The sequence below is a fragment of the Macrobrachium nipponense genome, chromosome 7 (genome assembly GCF_015104395.2).
Source record: "Macrobrachium nipponense isolate FS-2020 chromosome 7, ASM1510439v2, whole genome shotgun sequence".
NCBI lineage: Eukaryota > Metazoa > Arthropoda > Malacostraca > Decapoda > Palaemonidae > Macrobrachium > Macrobrachium nipponense.
Window position 1 is genome coordinate 22,989,817 of NC_061109.1, and position 20,000 is coordinate 23,009,816.

A 20,000-nucleotide genomic window follows, 5' to 3' on the forward strand; every position below is an offset into this window, starting at 1 on the left:
GTGTTCTTAATTATTTAACAATATCAGGTTAATTTTTCTTGCAATATTGCTCCTTTGTTTGCACCTTGTATACCTGTGTGGTTGTTATTCAGTAATGCTGTGCAGTCGCTATTAAGACAATACGCAAGAAATTATAACTAGACTATGAGAACAGTGGGTTCTGTCACTTGTGTGTAGAGATTCAGATCTCGTGACAATGACAGACTCCTTTTAGAACTAAACCTCCATTCATGATATTGACTCTCTCTCTCTCTCTCTCTCTCTCTCTCTCTCTCTCTCTCTCTCTCTCTCTCTCTCTCTCTCTCTTCCTTCCTTCCTTGAATTGCAACTTCACCCCTCATTTTTAACGTACACATGATCAGGTTCACCGTTTATTGAAGCATGCTGTCTGGGAAGTAGAATAAACAACAACTCTCATGCAATCACTGTTGGGAATGTGAGAAGTTACGTGTAATAATCAGCCTTGATTGGAATATCCTTACCTGTTCTGTTGAGATGGGCGCTTTCGGTGACTGGATAGGGGTGGGGAGGGGAGTGGCCCGTTGCGTTATCTCCCAGGATGGGGAGCAGTAACGTGTCTCTCTCTCTCTCTCTCTCTCTCTCTCTCTCTCTCTCTCTCTCTCTCTCTCTCTCTCTGTCGGTGAATGGAGGATTGAAGTCTGCTGGGATTTCTTACATAAATCTTTCGAGAGGTGGTACCTGCTTTCCTGAAGAACCTCTAGCCGTTGTTTTCGAAGGGCGCCACCACAGCCTCACTTGATGCTCAGGTCTGTTGGAGCTCTGGAGGCAGCGTGAGTAGCCAGCCAAGTATGAGGGGATGCTTTCGAGGGATTTACCGTCGCATGAATTGCTCTGACATAATTTCTCTCCTCTCTTTTTGACAGGTAAGTGTCGAGTTTGTCGCGCCCCCAGCAGCCAAACGCAAGACGCAGGTAGGTAAGGTCTGATCTCTTTAGCGCACCTCGTCGAACTTCCCTCTAGAAACGTTTGTGTGTGTTGTGCAGTGCCAGCAGAGATCGAGCGAGCGAGTGAGTAAGCGAGCGATCCCGAGAGGTTGTAACCGGACGACCCTTCACTGCCTACTAGCTAGAGGCAACCATGAGCCAGCTCAAGCTCTGCTCCTCACTCTCGGCCTAGCACTCCTCTACCCCTTGCTCCTCCAGCTCTATCGCTGCCTCCTCGTCCTCCTCCTCCTCCTACGCTCTCTCTCTCTCTCTCTCTCTCTCTCTCTCTCTCTCTCTCTCTCTCTCTCTCTCTGATCTTACTCGTAATGTTTGCTTACAAATTGAATTCAAAATATCTAAGCTTACGCAGCTCTCTCTCTCTCTCTCTCTCTCTAGGTCTGTTCTATCTCGTATGATTCACGTACAAATTGCATATAAAATGTGTAAGCAATTACACAGCTCTCTCTCTCTCTCTCTCTCTCTCTCTCTCTCTCTCTCTCTCTCTCTCTCTCCAGGCGTGTTTTATCTCACTTGCAATATTTACGTAAAAAATAAAAATTGCATGCAAAACTTTTAGGCCATTACACAGCTCTCTCTCTCTCTCTCTCTCTCTCTCTCTCTCTCTCTCTCTCTCCAGTCTGTTTTATCCCAATCGTAATATTTGCCCACGAATTGCTTGTATTTACTTAAGGCATTACACAGGCGTTGTCATTCCGGGTAGGAATGTTGTGGGAGGAAGGCACATTGCCTCCAAATATGAAGCGATGGAAATGCGTCAGATTCTCCCATCTAATTATAGCCGGAGCCGCGAGCGTCGTCGATCTTTATGAAAGGGAAAGTTTCAAGATCGATGTCTCTAAAATTGTAGTTAATTGGAATTGTTTAGAAAGCCAAGTACTTGTTTATGTAAGGCTTACTGTTTCATTGTTGTTTAAATACCCATTCTTCCTGTGTATAAAGCCTAGCTCGACCAACAACAACTTTGAATAGAGGGAGAGAGAGAATGAATACTATATCTTAGTAGATCTTTTATTTTTAAATATATCTATTGTAAGTTGGTGTTTTGTTTATGATTGAAATTATAGGTTTTGTTATATTATTTTTTATATCGGTAACAAATCTATATGTATATGTATATATGTACGTATATATATATATATATATATATATATATATATATATATATACATACATACATATATTATATATATATATATATATAATATATATATATATATATATATATATATAAATATATATAATGTGTGTGTATATTATATATACATATATATATAATATATTATATATATATAGATATATATATATATATATATATATATATATATATTATATATATATATATATATATATAGATATTATTATATATATATAGATATATATATATATATATATATATATATATAGCTTTTTTTCATTTTTTTCCTTCGTGGCAAAAAAACCTTTATATATATAAATATATATATACATATATATATATATATATATATATATTTATATATATATATATATATATATATATATTTATATATAAAGGTTTTTTTTGCCACGAAGGAAAAAATGAAAAAGCGAGATAGCCGAGTACTTTCGGTCCAAATAGGATCTAAAGTACTCGGCTATCTCGCTTTTCATTTTTTTTTTTTTTCCTTCGTGGCAAAAAAACCTTTATTTATACATAGCATCACGTTTTATATACTTCGTGATCAAGTTATTCATATATATATATATATATATATATATATATATTATATATATATATATATATATATACTTACATATATACATAATATATATACAACCTATCATCATTTGAATTATAAACAAAACACCAACTTACAGTAGATATATTTAAAAATGAAAGATTGAAAATATATAATATATATATATATATATATATATATATATATATATATATATATATATAGCTATATATATATAAATATATATATATATCTGCTGTTACAGGGAGTATATGGGCTTGAACCTAAAGTCCGGTATTTGTTTCACAGTTTTTTTTTTTTTTTTTTTTTTTTTTTTTTTTTTTTTTTTTTTCTAAGGGGGCAACGCAACATTTTCCAGCAGAGGTCTGCTCACAGAATTGGCCGGCCTCCCGACATACGCACTGCAGTGCTTATTTTTTATTTGTTTGGTTTATTTTTAATGTTACATGGGAGTGATGAAATTCCTTTCCGACAGAGCAGGTAGAATTCAAGGATATTTTGGTCGTGCAGAATGATTTTATTTATATATTTAATCATTTATTTATTTTTGCTTTTGATTTGTGAAGCGTTATAAAGATATTGAAAATGATTAGTTTTCCCGTTTCTATTTTCCGCACGGTCTGCTTTCCATGGAAACATTTATCGATAAATATACTGTATTACGGTTAACCGCATTTTGTTCGAGATAAATCCTGTATGTTTGTAATTTACTTCTGTTTTACTGTGATTCGTAACCGTTAACTGAGTTGAAAGTATTAATGTAATGCGCTTAAGAAGCGGGTCGATGGGAACACAGTATTTTTATATATTTATATTTAGTTCCCTCGTGCGGCCGTATACCGAAGTAAATGTTAATAAAGTGTGTACCATAGGACAGGCAGTTTGTTGTACAGGGATGCAACTTCACAATGACACCACATGTATCTAACATGAATTTAACCTTACATTGACCACTGAAAAAAAATTACTATTATTATTATTATTATTATATTATTTATTATTATTATTATTATTATTATTATTATTATTATTATTATTATTATTATTATTATTGAACTAAGGAACCTCCGTAACGGGGCTTTTGCCACAGTAGTGTTCAAAATATTTTTTTTGTAAATTTTTAACCTCGTATAAAAAATATATTTTTAACATTACTGTGGCTTTTAATTATTATTATATTATTGTTTTTTTCCTCTATCACAGTCCTCCAATTCGACTAGGTGGTGGGATTTATAGTGTGGGGTTCCGGGTTGCAATCCTGCCTCCTTCAGGAGTTCATCACTTTTTCTTAATATGTGCGCCGTTTCTAGGATCACACTCTTCTGCATGAGTCCTGGAGCTACTTCAGCCTCTAGTTTTTTCTCCTAGATTCCTTTTTCAGGGATTTTGGGATCGTGCCTAGTGCTCCTATGATTATGGGTACGATTTCCACTGGCATATACCCCTGATCCTTCTGATTTCTATTTTCAGATCTTGATATTTATCCATTTTTCTCTCTCTTTCTCTTCAACTCTGGTTTGTCCCATGGTATTGCGACATCAATGAGTGATACTTTCTTCTTGATTTTTTGTCAATCAAACGTCACGTCTGGTTTGATCCTATTTGCACGTATCACCCTATTCTGTTCTGATACCCATAGTCCCATAGGATCTTTTGCCTCGATCGTTTTTCTATCACTCCTTCAGGTTGGTGTTTGTACCACTTATTACTGGCCAAGGTAGCTGATGTTTCTTGCACAGGCTCAGTGGAGGGCTCTTTTGCCACTGAATCATGCCTCTTTTTGTACTGGTTCTGTGCAGGTGTCGGACATTCGCTTTGCCCTATGTGGTTTATGGTTTCATTTTTCGTATTGCACTTCCTACATATGGGAGAGATGTTATTTCCGTCTATCGTTCTTTGAACATATCTGGTTCTTAGGGCCTGATCTTGTGCCGCTGTTATTCCTTCAGTTTTTCCTTCTTTAGCTTCTCTCCCCTGATGTAGCCATTGCCACGTGTCATCGCTGGCTAGTTTCTTTAGTCTGTCTCATGTATTGTCCGTGCATTGGTTTGTTGTGCCAGTCCTCTGTTCTGTTTGTCATTCTCCTGTCTCTGTATATTTCTGGGTCTTCGTCTACTTTTCATTAGTCCTTCTTCCCATGCACTCTTTAGCCACTCGTCTTCACTGGTTGTCAGATATTGCCCCAGTGCTCTGTTCTCGGTGTTGACGCAGTCCTCTATACTTAGTAGTCCTTTCCCTCCTTCCTTTCGTGTTTATGTATAGTCTGTCCGTATTTGCTCTTGGGTGTAGTACTTTGTGTATTGTCATATGTTCCTGTTTTCTGATCTATGCTGCGGAGTTCTGCCTTCGTCCATTCCACTATTCCTGCGCTGTATCTGATTACTGGGTACTGCCCATGTGTTTATGGCTTTTATATTTCCGCCGTTGAGTTTTGACTTGAAGTATCGCCTTGAGTCTCTGCATATATTCTTTCCTGACCGTGTCCTTCATCTCTGTTTTTGTTTTATCCCCTCCTTCCATTATTCCCAGGTATTTGTATCCAGTCTCATCTATGTGTTTGATGTTGCTCCCATCTGGTAGTTTTATCCCTTCAGTTCTTGTTACTTTGCCCTTTTGTATGTTGACTAAGGCGCATTTTTCTATTCCAAACTCCATCCTGATACAATCCTTACAGTCTGGATTAGGGTATCTATTTCCTTGATGCTCTTGCCATACAGCTTGATGTCGTCCATGAACATCAGTTGGTTAATTCTGTTGCCTCTTTTCTTGAGTTGGTACCCGGCATCCATCTTCTGTAGTACGTTTTGTCATGGGATTCATGGCTACTATGAAGAGTAGTGGGGACAGTGACAGTGAGTCCTCCCTGGAAGATCCCTCTCCTGATATTAACCCTCTGCTAGTCTTATTCCAGAGCTTGTAGTATGATTCCAGTTGTGCATTGTATTTTGAGGAAGCTGATGGCGTTTTCCTCTGCCCCATATATTTTCAGGCATTCTATTAGCCATGTGCGTGGTATCATGTCGAAGGCTTTCTTATAGTCAATCCATGCCATGCTTAGGTTGGTTTTCCTTCTCCTACTGTTCTTCATTACCATTTTGTCTATCAGGAGCTGGTCTTTTGTGCCCCTACACTTCCTTCTGCAGCCTTTCTGTTGGTGGGGATGGTGTTTGTCTCCTCTAGGTAGTTGTATAGCCTTTCACTGATGATACCTGTTAGTAACTTTCACATTATTGGTAGGCAGGTGATAGGCCTGTAGTTACTGGCTATATTTTCCTTACTCTTGTCTTTTTGTACTAAGGATTGTTCCTTTCTGTGGTCATCCATTTGGGTGCATGGTGATTTGAGATACAATGCTGGAGTTGTTTCTGCTATTCGTGGGTGTAGGGCCTTGAAGTTTTTGAGCCAGTATCCATGGACTTCATCGGGACCTGGGGCTTTCCAGTTTGGCATTTTCTTTAGTTGGTGTCTGACTGTGTCTGTCGTGATCTCTCTGAATCTTTGTTTTACTTCTCCCTGTTTCTTCTTCCTTGACTTCCTGGAGCCATGTTGAATGTTTGTTGTGTGATACCGGATTGCTCCATATGTTTTCCCAGAGTCTCTTACTTGGTTCGGCTTCAGGAATTTCTTGGTGGGTTGTCTTCCCCTCTTAGTTTGGCTGTATAGTCTTTTCTGGTTAGTTCCGAATAGTTTGTTCTGTTGGTATCCCTTATTCCTGTTCATGTACTGTTGGATCTTATGTGCTTTGGCCTTAAGCCTCTGTTTTACATCTTCTATTGTGTTTGTTTAGTCCCCTCTCTTGTACTTTGTATTTCTCGTTGAGTTCTCCCTTGTTTTCTTGCTTCTTAGCCTTTTTTTCTGCCATCTCTTTCAGTTTACTCAAGCCAGATCTCATCACCATGATTTGCTTTTCCAGGCGCCTTTCCAAGGAGGTTGCTGTTTTTGGTTTCTGTTGGGTTGGTTGTGATGGTGGTGTTGGTAGTGCGCATCCCCATCAGTTCTGCTACTAATCTTGCTCCTGCATATGCCAAGTTATTTGTTTTTGTGATACTGGTGGTGTGTATATTGGCCCATTATTTCATTGACCTCACTTGTTTTCTCCCTTAATTTCTTGGTGTTGTAGGCTTTCATGGAGGGGATCTTTGTTCTCTGTATCTGGTTCCATCCATTGCTTAATCTTAAATGGTTAGTTCCGAATAGTTTGTTTTGGTTTCTGTTGGTATCCCTTATTCCTGTTCATGTACTGTTGGAGTCTTTATGTGCTTTGGCCTTAAGCCTCTGTTTACATCTTCTATTGTGTTGTTTAGTCCCCTCTCTTGTACTTTGTATTTCTCGTTGAGTTCCCCCCTTCCCTTGTTTTTCTTGCTTCTTAGCCTTTTTTTTCCTGCCATCTCTTTCAGTTTTACTCAAGCCAGATCTCATCACCATGATTTGCTTTTCCAGGCGCCTTTTCCAAGGAGGTTGCTGTTTTGGTTTCTGTTGGGTTGTTGGTTGTGCTGGTGTTGTGTTCGCATCCCCATCAGTTCTGCTACTAATCTTGCTCCTGCATATGCCAAGTTATTTGTTTTTGTGATACTGGTGGTGTGTTATGCCCATTATTTCATTGACCTCACTTTTGTTTTCTCCCTTAATTTCTTGGTGTTGTAGGCTTTCATGGAGGGGATCTTTGTTCTCTCTGTATCTGGTTCCATCCATTGTCTAATCTTTTCTTCCTCCCATTCCGTCCTGTCTGTTACTTCGTCGTGTTTCTTCGTGTGTCGTTGTTTGATACCTCATCATCCCTGTCGTCTTCTGTGGCATCGTCTCTCAGTTCGTCTTCGTGTAATTCGTTGTCGTGTGACATTTCCTTTCCAGTTCTTCTCTTTCTGTTGGGGAGAGCCAGTTCTTTTTCTTTATGTTTCTACTTGGTCTGCCAGCCTCTGTTCTGTTTGGGGGGTGTTATTCCTCTCATTCCAGATGTGACCAACCTTCTTCTATATCCTCTCTCTGTCGGGTTGCTTCTGATGTAGCATCTCCATATTTCCTTATTTTCTTCTCTTGTCCATTTCTTCCTTGGTTTGCTTCTATAGCTCCAATCTCAGGCTGTTTGGTTACAGTCGTTGTGGTCAGTTCCTGGATGACGACCTCCAAGTACCTGACCGTCTTCCCCTTCAATTGGGTTGAATACCTGGCTGCCGGACGAAGCTCCTCTGTTGCCAGAGGTTCCATTTACGTCGTTGTCGTTTATTCCTTCATTCTTCCATCATTGCGACTTTTGTATTTAACCCTTAGCTGGACCCTACCCCATCAGGGATAGGTGCTACATTTACAGCTGAGTAGAATGGGAAATTGGTGGGAAAGATCCTTTCCCAAGGAATCAACGCCGAGGAGAGCGGTCACCCATCCAACGACTGACTAGCCCCAATGTTGCTTAACCTGTCGATTGACGACCTAACCCACTCTGCCACGGCGCCACATTATTATTATTATTATTATTATTATTATTATTATTATTATTATTATTATTCTTCATAAGATGAGCCTCCCCATATGGAACAAGCCTACGGGGGCCGTTGACTTGAAATTGAAGCTTCCAAAGGTTATGGTGTTTATTTGAAAGAAGTAACAGAAGGTTTCATTGGGTGGCCGATTCATATCAGTTTTGCAGGGTGGAAAGTAGTTTTATTTATTTAATTTCATTTATTTTCAAATACAATAAAGTATAATTTTGTTTTTGGCAGACTTCAAGGCGGTGTAGATCTATTCAGCTTTTTTTTTTTTTTTTTTTTTTTTTTTTTTTTTTTTTTTTTTTTTTTTTTTTTTTTTTTATTACATGTTGCCGTAAATCATATCTACGTTGCTTTAGAATGACATCGTAATCCGTATTGTAGCATGAAAGACAGCTATAGGTACACGCATTAGTCAAAGACAAATCTCGGTAGACTGAAGAACTTAATTTTCCAGTTTTGTGTAGTACACCCGAAAAACATATAGGTGCTTTAAGTTGGTCCGCTGGCATAGTGGTGAGTGTCGTGTGATGCCACTTTGATGTCGCGGGTTTGCGTCTCCCCCAGGGCAATGAAAAATCACTGGCTCTGTATCGTGATCAGTTACTGGTGCGTGTGGGTTCTGCAGTGGGAGGTTGAAACCACCACTCTTTTGAGACTTGAATTTCAAGTCAGTGGCCCAGTGTGCTTGTTCCATTTGAATAGGCTTCTTTCTAATAATAATATGTATAAATAAAGACTGCATATCCATTGAATTTTACATTGTGAAGAATAGCCATCCTAATTTTTTATGGTAATTATAAATCCTGAGAATTTTCATTTAAATTGGAAATTGCTTAGGTTTTTTTTCCTATTTTTAAATTTTGTTGTTGTGAGGGGTGATGCAAAAGGAATTTTGAATTTGTTTGGCAACAGTAAGTAGAAATTTATACGGGTAAAATGGTCAAGTTTACTAACATAAGTAATTATTTAATTTTGGTAGGAAGAAGCCCCAGAACTTGTTTGTGATGAAGAATTAAATGTGGAAAAAAGAGGATTTTACTCAAGTTTTTGGTTTTGAAGTAGGAATACATTGATACTTGCTTTTCTGGTAAGACAGAATTCCATAAAAGTTTTTTTTTTTGTGCTGAAACAGTAGGTTCATAGAGTTTTCTGTGGCAAATAAAATTCCTAGACGTGTGATTTTTTTTCCTGTTTGTGTGCAATCAACTTTCCTCATTGCAAAAAAATTATATAAATAAATAAAAATGTAAGTGTTCGTTTGTTCAAAATCTTAAATCTCCGAAAGTTCTTCACCGATTCCTTTGAAATTTTGACACAACATTGTATTCGAATACGCGCATGCTTTTATAATGGGGTGTCATCCTACCTCCCCCCTCCGAAGGGGGCGGGGGTTAGAAGGGATTCCCTGAAGCGGAGCTTTTTCTGCCCGTGAAACGGGGTTGGATATGCCCATAGACTTAGTTACTGTACGAATTTATCATACATAATTGAGAAGGGGGTTGACAGAGAGAGAATGAGAGGGAGAGGAAGTGGGAAGAAAGAGGGAAAGAGACTGTGATTGTTGGAGAGAGAAAGAGAGAGTAAGAGAAAGGAGTGAGAAGGAGAGGAAAAGAGAGAGTAGAGGGGGTGTTAGGTAGGAGAAAGATGGAAAGAGAGAGAGAGAGAGAGAGAGAGAGAGAGAGAGAGAGAGAGAGAGAGTTGGTATTAGTGAGAAGAAAAAGGGAAAGAGACAGTGATGTTTGGATAGAGAAAGAGAGTAAGAGAAGGAAGCTTTCTCTTTTATTTCTTTTCCATTTAACCAGATTGAGCCACAGTAACGTGTGGCCGGGTACAGCTAGTAAGTAAATAAATACATGAAGAAGCGACTTTGTCGTTATTTTAATATTTTTAAAAAATAACTTTACAGCATGATGACACCCTTGTACACACAAACATTGAATATTGTGTGTAGATAGCAAAACACATTTTTTGTTTTTATTTTTGTTTTTTTATAAATCTCGTCAAGTGTTCTTTTAGGTGAGGTGGTTTGTTCTTTCAGTATTTTCCTTTACTAATAAACTGAAACAGATGAACTCTGTCGATAATATCTTGTTCTGCTAACCAAGATGGTTGGGTGTTTTACCATTCTGTTACTTGCATTGTTTAACATTGAAATAGGGGCAGATAAATGGATAGGTGTCTATTTCTACTTTGTGGTTATCTGGTTTAATACTGATACAGATAATACCTTCTCCAGTAGTGTTTTCTCTTAAGCTAGAACAACAGTCGATCAAATAGTACAACGAAAAGATGGTTAGGTAATCGAAAAGAAATACTTCTTTAAGAATCGTTGTGGACTAAACGGAATACCGGGGGATTTAGCCGTTATTATTATGGGTATTTTCTATTTGATTTCCTTACAATATAATTTGTATCTCACGCAGAAAAGATACAAACGTTTTACAGTTCTGGGGAGGCATTTTAAGAACCCCCTCCCCCCCTTTTTAAATTCATCATTACAGTTTTCAGTGATCGTGTTTGAATCTGTACTAAGATTCTTGTGAATATTATTAATATGATATACCACGGTAAAGAAGTAGATGTTTTACGTAGTATTAAGTGGAAGCTCGTGAAAGGGTTTGTAGGGTTTCCAAGAAAGCATTGAGCCAATGACGACAAATTGTTAATGAAATCTTATCATTTTCTGATGTATATAGTTTCTGTCATTTGTGAACGCAAGGATGCTCTCATTCAAACGCGGGAGATAAGTGGAAATCGCGTCTTTATCAGCAAAGATAGCTTACCGTCAGCTATTAAAGCATAGGGTTCATACGACTGGGGAAGGCGGCTGCGTAGTATTTCGTTTACCATTGACGTTTGAACTATTTCCCATTAAGCTTATGAGAAAACTTTCGCGCTCGTTCTCGACGATTTTGGAGCATCTAATGAAATTTGGGTGCTATATTGTCGTTGTTCAAGGTTGTAGTTATTGAAGGGCAGGTAGTGGCAGTAGACATTCTGTTGGTATTCAGAGGAACAGTGACTAGAAACTGGTTATTGATCATTAAAACTTGCATTATTGGTGTTCAGGTTATAATGAGTGGAGTCTAGGGATGAAGTCATAGGAGTATAGATATTGTTCGTGTTTCAAGGCTGAATGGTATTAATAACTAAAGGCATGAATTGTGTAATTGAATGAGAGGATTTAGTGGATAAAAAAAATCCACACAGTAATAACTCTGCCCTCTTTTCAGCATTTTGAGAGAGTCTAGATTCAAACATTTTCGTCGCGGCTCTGATGACTTTTATTCATTCTGTTTAATGATGCAACTTAATTTCGACGCATTCCAAGATTTTCTCTTTTTTTTCATACTAAGATTTCACTCACCTGCAGCTAACCTTTAAAGCTGCTGATCCTCGCGACAAGGATGGCTGTGGAATTTGTAATATTTCTCCAGTGGTCTCAAGAATTTTTTTTTTTCCGATTTTTATGAATGCCGTTTTTTCTTTTTTGCTACAGCGATAAGGCAATTCTATTTTCGTGGTATATCTTTGACGTGACGATTTATTTCAGTGGTTTCGACTGAATTCTTATGAAGCGATTGTCGGTAAGTCTCTCATTATTGATTGTATCGGCACAAAGACAAAGGTTGAATGATAATAAATAACTGGATAGTAATGATGAGCACAATTTCTTGTGGGTAAATGCTTTCCCAAGCGGATAATTTATGATTTAAATTTTTTATTTAGTCCGAACTATTTTCTTTTGGTGATTTATTTTTTATTCAACGCCTTTTATGTTGGCTGTATCATTCGGACTACGTTCAATTTCCCCCAGGCTCTGAGACATATTTTTCTTATAATTTATCTAAAATATGATTGGAGATAGATTGTCAGTGAGGGTAAATGGAAAAGCACTTTGTGCGTTCCTCTCCTGGTTTGTAAGGTATTGCTTCCGCAAGGCCAAAGCTGATGGTGACAATCTTAAAGTTTGTGTATTTTCTCTGCTGGACTCTTAGTTATTGTTTTTGGCCTCGCTAAATCATTCACCAGTCTATGACATACAGCACTTTGTTTTTGGTATCGCCAAATCATTCACCAGTCTGTGGCATAAGGCGTTCTTGACTAGGCTGCCAGCTTATGGCTTGATTTTTTTTCTTGTCATTTCGATTTATTTACAGAACCGCATGATATTGGTAATGCTGCCGGTGTAACATGCCTTCCTTACCCAATTCCAGTGATATTCGTGAGGCCTGTGTTCGCTTACTCTCTCTGTTCCATTCATCAATGACCTTTACAACAGTCTACCTCTTCCATTCATGGTTTTGCCATTGATTCAGCTCTGCTGACATCTTCCTTCATCTTGTAACCTTTCTCTGTCATTTATTTGCTGCCTAAGGTTGTACCCCCCTGTTTCATATTTTTCTCACTTCTTTCTTATTTTTCTGCAATCTTTGACCTTTAACTATTTTTTATGCAGACAGAAAGAACCTCGAAGCTGTCAGGAATGAAGCACACCAGAGATATCTTGCACTCGTATTGTGAAACCCAGGGAATGGATTGCTCCCATATTCATTATTATTATACCTCAGGTTGAGTTTTAAAACATCTGGAACTTGAGCATTCTGTCCAATAGTGTAAATGTCAGTATTAGTTAATGCAAAAGGGTAAAATACCAGGCGATCTAATCGTGCAAATTTTCCCCAAGAGTAAATATTGGGAAGATTTTTGTATAGGATTTACAAATGTTGCTGGATGTTTCCCAGTTTCTGAATTCCATCATAAAACCGTCTTTTGTAAGTATTCCTATGGTTTTCAACGTACGTAGTTGGGTTCGCTGACTGAAATTCAGTTGCCATATACTAGCCTGTACAGTTTCTTGGTTATATTTGATGAGAAATGTTATTTAACACTTGACTTTTTTCATACTTTATTTAAAGATACCACTGTTCAGATTACCAAATGTGCCCTTAGATTATTGGGTAATTTTTTTTTATGAATTCTTCTTTTTCGTTCCTCTATCACTATCTTGGCTTTATTCCTTGCCTGATTGATTATTTGGAGCTTCTAACTTTGTTGTTTTTTTTTTTCCTCCGAAGTAGGATTGATAGTAGGTCATTCGCCCGTGTGACTTACGTCTCCCATTGGGAGGTGGCATTGCTACCTGTTTCCTGCCGGTATTATTTTGGCTGATGAGCCATTGAGACTGAAGATTCAGTCACCCCTTTTTCTTGTTGACCCAGTAGCACACTTTATTGGAAGTCAGTGAACTATTCTCGTTTTTTATTTGTAGTTCATTTTGTGCTTAATAACGTTTGCTGTGTTTAAATAGTTATTCATACATGATCTTATGACTTTAATATATAATCACATTATTATAAAAGTAATTAGACTTAAGTACTGGCAGAATGAAATTTGTTAAAAAAAATGGTACTACTTTAGTAAACTAATGAATGATTTTTGTGCATCTTTTGAGTTACTGAACAGCTCTTTGGATGTTATAATAATCATAATAATAATAATAATAGATAATAATATAATAATAATAATAACTCATTTTTATTATTATTATTAATTAATTATTATTTATTATTATTATTATTATATTATATTATTTGTTTTTTTTTTTTTTTTTTTTTTTTTTTTTTTTGCTGCTCCTATCACAGTCCTCCAATTCCGACTGGGTGGTATTTATAGTGAGGGTTCCGGGTTGCATCCTGCCTCCTTAGGAGTCCATCACTTTTCTTACTATGTGTGCCGTTTCTAGGATCACACTCTTCTGCATGAGTCCTGGAGCTACTTCAGCCTCTAGTTTTTCTAGATTCCTTTTCAGGGATCTTGGGATCGTGCCTAGTGCTCCTATGATTATGGGTACGATTTCCACTGGCATATCCCATATCCTTCTTATTTCTATTTTCAGATCTTGATACTTATCCATTTTTTTCCCTCTCTTTCTCTTCAACTCTGGTGTCCCATGGTATTGCGACATCAATGAGTGATACTTTCTTCTTGACTTTGTCAATCAACGTCACGTCTGGTTTGTTTGCACGTATCACCCTATCCGTTTCTGATACCATAGTCCCAGAGGATCTTTGCCTGATCGTTTTCTAATCACTCCTTCAGTTGGTGCTCGTACCACTTATTACTGCAAGGTAGCTGATGTTTCTTGCACAGGCTCCAGTGGAGGGCTTTTGCCACTGAATCATGCCTCTTTTTTGTACTGGTTCTGTGCAAGTGCCGGCATTCGCTTGCTATGTGGTTATGGTTTCATTTTCGTATTGCACTTCCTACATATGGGAGAGATGTTATTTCCGTCTATCGTACTTTGAACATATCTGGTTCTAGGGCCTGATCTTGTGCCGCTGTTATCATTCCTTCAGTTTCCTTCTTAGCTCTCCCTCTGTAGCCATTGCCAATTGTCATCGCTGGCTAGTTCTTTGTTAGTCTGTCTCATGTATTGTCCGTGCATTGGTTTGTTGTGCAGTCCTCTGTTCTTTCTGTCTTTCTCCTGTCTCTGTATATTTCTGGGTCTTCGTCTACTTTTATTAGTCCTTCTTCCCATGCACTCTTTAGCCACTCGTCTTCACTGGTTTTCAGATATTGCCCCAGTGCTCTGTATTATTATTATTATTATTATTATTATTATTATTATTATTATTATTATTAACTCGTGGACTTTGGTGCGTGTTGACGACTACACAAAACGTGATGAAATACGGTCAAGTCATTTATTTTATTTTTATTTTTAATTCCAGCTTAGCTTAATCCGCCATGCACACCGGCGTTACGGTTCATCACAGATTGAAAATCCGTCTTCATTACACAATGTATCTGTGGAATGTCGAAGGAAAATAAGATGGCCGATATGTTTATTCAACAATTTTTTCGCGTCTCTCTCTCTCTCTCTCTCTCTCTCTCTCTCTCTCTCATATTGAAGAATTTGATGCATAATATTGAAAGATTTTGCATAATCCGATGATAATAGCATCACTGGGAAGAAAACAGCTGCCAGAACCACGGAATTCGTAATGGCCGAGACCTGTCGAATGCCTGAAATAGATTCCGCTCTGTGAAGCGCGTTTCATTTATGCTTACGATATCGAATTTGGCTGCTTTTGTGAACAGAAATATTTTTTCCTTAAAGTTCAGTCTTTGTGATTGTTAGACGAAATTAATACGAACAAAAGACTGTAGATGTTTCGCCTTTTTTCAATTGTCATTTTGGTTGTATCAGTGAAAACTAGCGAAGATAAAATAAGCCTATTTTTTGCCATTGATGCTCCAGGAATTACTAGTAGTATGCGTTGGTGGGGTGACATTCGTTCGAACTTATCTTGTCAACATTTGCTTGATTTTTATATGCATATTATTGTGTTTTAATTACGTATTCGTATAGTGTTAATGCGTAAATTATTTGACTCTCTCTCTCTCTCTCTCTCTCTCTCTCTCTCTCTCTCTCTCTCTCTCTCTCTCTCTCTCTCTCATATTTGTCCCCTGACCGGTTTGATGTAGGATATAAATTGATTTTCGAATCTGGGCAGCGTCAACGAGACAGCCGGGGGAAGGTGCGCTAAAAAGAACAAGAACAAGAAGAAGAGGCTGGTGCAGATATGCAGGAATCCCATTGATTTGAGCAGCACCTTACTGCAGGCAGAAGTCTCATGTACCCAAGTGCCCTTCGCCCATTAAATGAGCGGTTCCTGTCGCGATTTATAGCATAGCCTCATAGACACTCGGTCGTTTATGGGGGTCTCCTTCCTCCTGCTCCTGTCTTCACTTTCTCATGAATGCCCCTCTCTCTCTCTCTCTCTCTCTCTCTCTCTCTCTCTCTCTCTCTCTCTCTCTCTCTCTCTCTCTCTCTCAAATGTCTGTTATGTATTACCATATTATTATCTAAACCTTAGTATGAACATTGCTCTCTCTCTCTCTCTCTCTCTCTCTCTCTCTCTCTCTCTCGTGTCTTGTATATATTACCCTATTGCATACTTTAGTATGAATATTTTTCATTTCTCTCTCTCTCCAGTTGACAGTCAATTGTTCGATATTTGGAGGAATGCAGCCGATTTGTAAATTTCGGGAACGTGAAAGGATTGTGCTGAAAAGGCTTTTCGTTGCAACTCAAAATACTTTTGTTTTACGGATTCCTGGCGTTGCCTTGACTTCCTTTATGTCTTTGAAGAAAACTTCGTTCTTTATCAAATGCTCTTTAGTGAATTCTATGGATCTGAAAATTATGCGGAAGTTTGAATGAAATGCCAGTGACGACATTTATGGATAATTTTTTTCCAACTTTGAGATCATGACGGTGCCATCAATTAAATTCTGTAAATCTGGAATGAAAAATACTTTTTTTTTAAATGAAAAGTATATAATTATTCTAACTTACAAAAATTTTCCTGCCGACTAAGTTGATAATGTTACAGATTTTATTACTTTCAAGCATTGTTGTGGTTATTTTGCAGTGGATGTTCATTAAATTGTGTTTGATGTAAATAGTATGTGCCTCTTAAAACCTTTGTTCCTCTAACAAACCTTCGAGGTTTGTTTAAAAAAAAAAACATTTTATTATTTTGAGGACAACTTGAGTATGTGTTTTACAGAAAGAAAACCACATTTTATATTTTTTGAGATGGTATTTGTGAGAAGTCTTGTTGAGTTTTGTAATCCATGCATTGTAACCTCCGTATGTGAGAGAAGATATTGCAGAAATCGGGTAAAATGGATATCATACAAAAAGGTATTTATGAAATGAGGAGATCGTAGTCTTGACTACTGACAGGTAAGACTGTTAAGAAGGCTTCCTAAAACATGAATACTTTTTTGTATGACATCAGTTATAGCTTATCTGATCTATATATATATATATATATATATATCTATATCTATATATATATATAATATATTGGTGTGTGTGTGTGTGGTGTGTGGTGTGTATATATATATATATATATATATAGTATATATATATAATATATACTATATATATATGTGTGTGTGTGTGTGTTGTGTGTGTGTGTGTGTGTGTGTGTGTGTGTGTGTGTGTGTGTGAGTGCTTTTGACTATTATTTACAATATAAATGTGTGTATGAATGTAGGTCTCTCTCTCTCTCTCTCTCTCTCTCTCTCTCTCTCTCTCTCTCTCTCTGTGTTTGTGTGTGTGTGTGTCATAAGCGTTGGAATGTGCCGTGTGCTTGTGGTCAAGCAACAAAGAGGAAACCCCATATCCTACTTTAATGTTGCCGCTTCATTAAACATGGCGTCATCGAAGGAAAGAAAAAGGGCAGCCGTCAATATATTCGTCCTCTGTCTGCCCGTAGAGCATCACGCGCTTCCGGGGCGCTTCAGGTGCAATGATTTGGAATGGAGGAGTGTCGGGAGTTGAGCTCAAGCGACGACATAATGAACGCCGAAGCATCATAAACACAGTCCATATACGACCCAGTCGTGTGGCGTGAAAGCGCCAGGCTCCCAGGAAGGGGTCGGGCTGTCAGTGAGCCAAGCGGCATACTTCCTTAGTTGTTGATTCGTGTGGCTTGTATTTAGCAAGCCTCCCTCTTCAGATCATCCTTTTCCTCATTACAACTATCAGCAGAGATCGCTCCATCCTATGTGGACATTTTATCACGGACGTTTCATGTTGTTGAGGGGAGGGCCTCGTTGGAAGCTAGTAGTACCTCGGCAAATTGAAGGTCGTTGACTTCTCAAGATCATGGCTTTCATTATTTTTGTCATTAACATTGCTATAGTTGGGGGGCTGCGAAATCGGTGTCCCGACAAATGTCAGTCTGATTTTTGAAAACCACAGTATCATAAACTTTTAGCTTTTTCTAATAAATAGTAAGTGTACTTGTCATTTAATCTTATGCATTTTAATATTTTTTTGGAGTAACTGTGAATGTTGTTTGCATGTAAAGAATAGTCATATTTAAAGTCTATCAGGCTGGCTATTTTGGAATAATGTGACAGTTTTGCATTTTTTTTTTAGTGTAACCATGGACAAGAGTTTTAGATGCGTTTATTGGCTTGATCTGGATTTAGACATTGCCGCAAGGCATTGAAAATGTATTTATCTATGATTGGATTAGATTATAAAATTTTTGGCACAGCCAAGCGCCGGAGCCGAGGTGTATTTATCTATGGGATCAAAGTTGGAGGCAGTTATATTTTTAGTTTGGTTCATTTTTGCTTTAGTTTGCCAGAGTCTTCTAGATTTTTTGTGTTTTCAACGTTCACGAATGAGCAGGCCTCGTGGGTGGCAACGTGTGATTTAGGGATAGACAGGAGGGTAACTTTTGGAGAGAAGGAACTTTTCTTTCTCACTCTTGAGCTCCGAATGACGAAAACGAGACAGGACAGAGACTTGCGGTTTCTGGACGTGTAAGTTGGTAATAGGTGTAGTACTGTTCTTTATCTCAAGATCTTAAGGCATGAGTAAAGTAAGGGCGAGGTTGCATTAATTAACGTTTTTATCTTATCAGAATTGGAGAGAGGTCATAAATGGCGGCAGTTGAGATATCACTTATGATGAAGTGATAATGACATGTAATGCAAACTGACTGAAGAGCATGTGAAATGGCGCATTTTTGCTTTAGAAAGTGGCTGAATCTTGGAAGAGAAAGGGCACAAAAAAAAAAGAAAAAAAAAGAATATCGAATATCACAGCTGCAAAGGAGGGGGAGTCAAGGTATAAGACGAATGTGTGGTATATGTCATGCAAAGGAGAAGGCTACAGGGAAGCTCGTCTGAGATACTATGGCCATGTGATAAGAAGAGAGGAGGTGGAACCAATCAAGAGAGAGAGAGCGCTTCAGTGGCGTGGTCGGTATGGTGTTGGCGTGCCACCTCGGTGGCTGCGAGTTCTATTCTCGGTCATTCCATTGAGGAGTGAGAGATGTGCATTTCTGGTGATAAAAGTTCACTCTCGACGTGGTTCGCCGTTGCTGAATAACCATTGGTTCCGTGCAACGTATAAACACCATACAAACAAACACCAATCAAGAGTGTAGGGCGCCAGGGGATTAGATGGATGGATGTGGTGAGGAGGGATATGGGTGAGGATGAGGACTGAGGAGGGGCTGGGGGAAGAAGACGCTAAGAACCGAAGTAGATGGAGAAAGCTGACTCGAGCGGCCGACCCTGGTCTACAGAGGATTAATAAGGTCGAAAGAAGAAGATTCGAGTTGATGTAATCCTTGCATCAATTATTGAGGAATTAGAAGGTTCGTGGAACATGGAAATGGTGAAGGTCCTTTAAATGGTTTAGGAATGGCTTAAGGAATAATCAGTTGGATAGAGAACAGTTTTAAAATAATTGATCTCTCTCTCTCTCTCTCTCTCTCTCTCTCTCTCTCTCTCTCTCTCTCTCTCAGGTAACTAAATTCTTCCTGTTGCGTATAATTCGAAGTTTATCAAGGCTCAAATAGTAATTAATGTACGTATATGACAAAAAGGTGATTCTTTTCCGTTGATTTTTACACGAGTGATGAGAGTCTCCCTGTGAAGAAAAAATTAAAAGTGCTTTTGAAATTGCATTGTGATTTTTTCATTGCGACCTTTTAAAAGCGTTGTTTTCTTCAGCACACCACAGTCCGTGTCATTTCGGTAGCAGTGTTTCTTTTTTTCGTGTTTTAGAAGCTCTAGAAAGTTGAATGTGAAATGTGCAGAATGTTGAAGGTTGACGGAATTTCTACCTTTGTCGTTATTGCTTTCTCAATATTTGAGATGGTCGTGTTTTGAGTAGGTGGGTTGAAATATTAATTGTACTTTCACCTTATGTTCAGGATATATTATTTCAATGGAAAAGTTTCCGTTTTCGTGGGCGAGAAGTTTTCCCAGAGAAATGGCCTCCCACT

The 20,000-nt window shown here is 38.0% G+C and overlaps 2 protein-coding genes across 3 annotated transcripts in view; one reads left to right on the forward strand and one right to left on the reverse strand.

Moving 5' to 3' along the window:
* The window catches only part of LOC135217415 (immunoglobulin domain-containing protein oig-4-like), a 29,792-nt gene extending 28,655 nt beyond the window's left edge, over window positions 1-1,137 (reverse strand). Inside the window, exon 1 of one of the 2 annotated variants that reach the window (XM_064253257.1) lies at window positions 700-1,137. The gene's annotated coding sequence lies outside the window, so the exon portion shown is untranslated. Of the gene's footprint in view, window positions 1-482 lie in introns of both variants that reach the window. The other variant, XM_064253256.1, reaches the window with a different exon arrangement.
* The window catches only part of LOC135217126 (procollagen-lysine,2-oxoglutarate 5-dioxygenase 1-like), a 597,528-nt gene that overhangs the window by 156,313 nt on the left and 421,215 nt on the right, over window positions 1-20,000 (forward strand). The window lies entirely within an intron of this gene.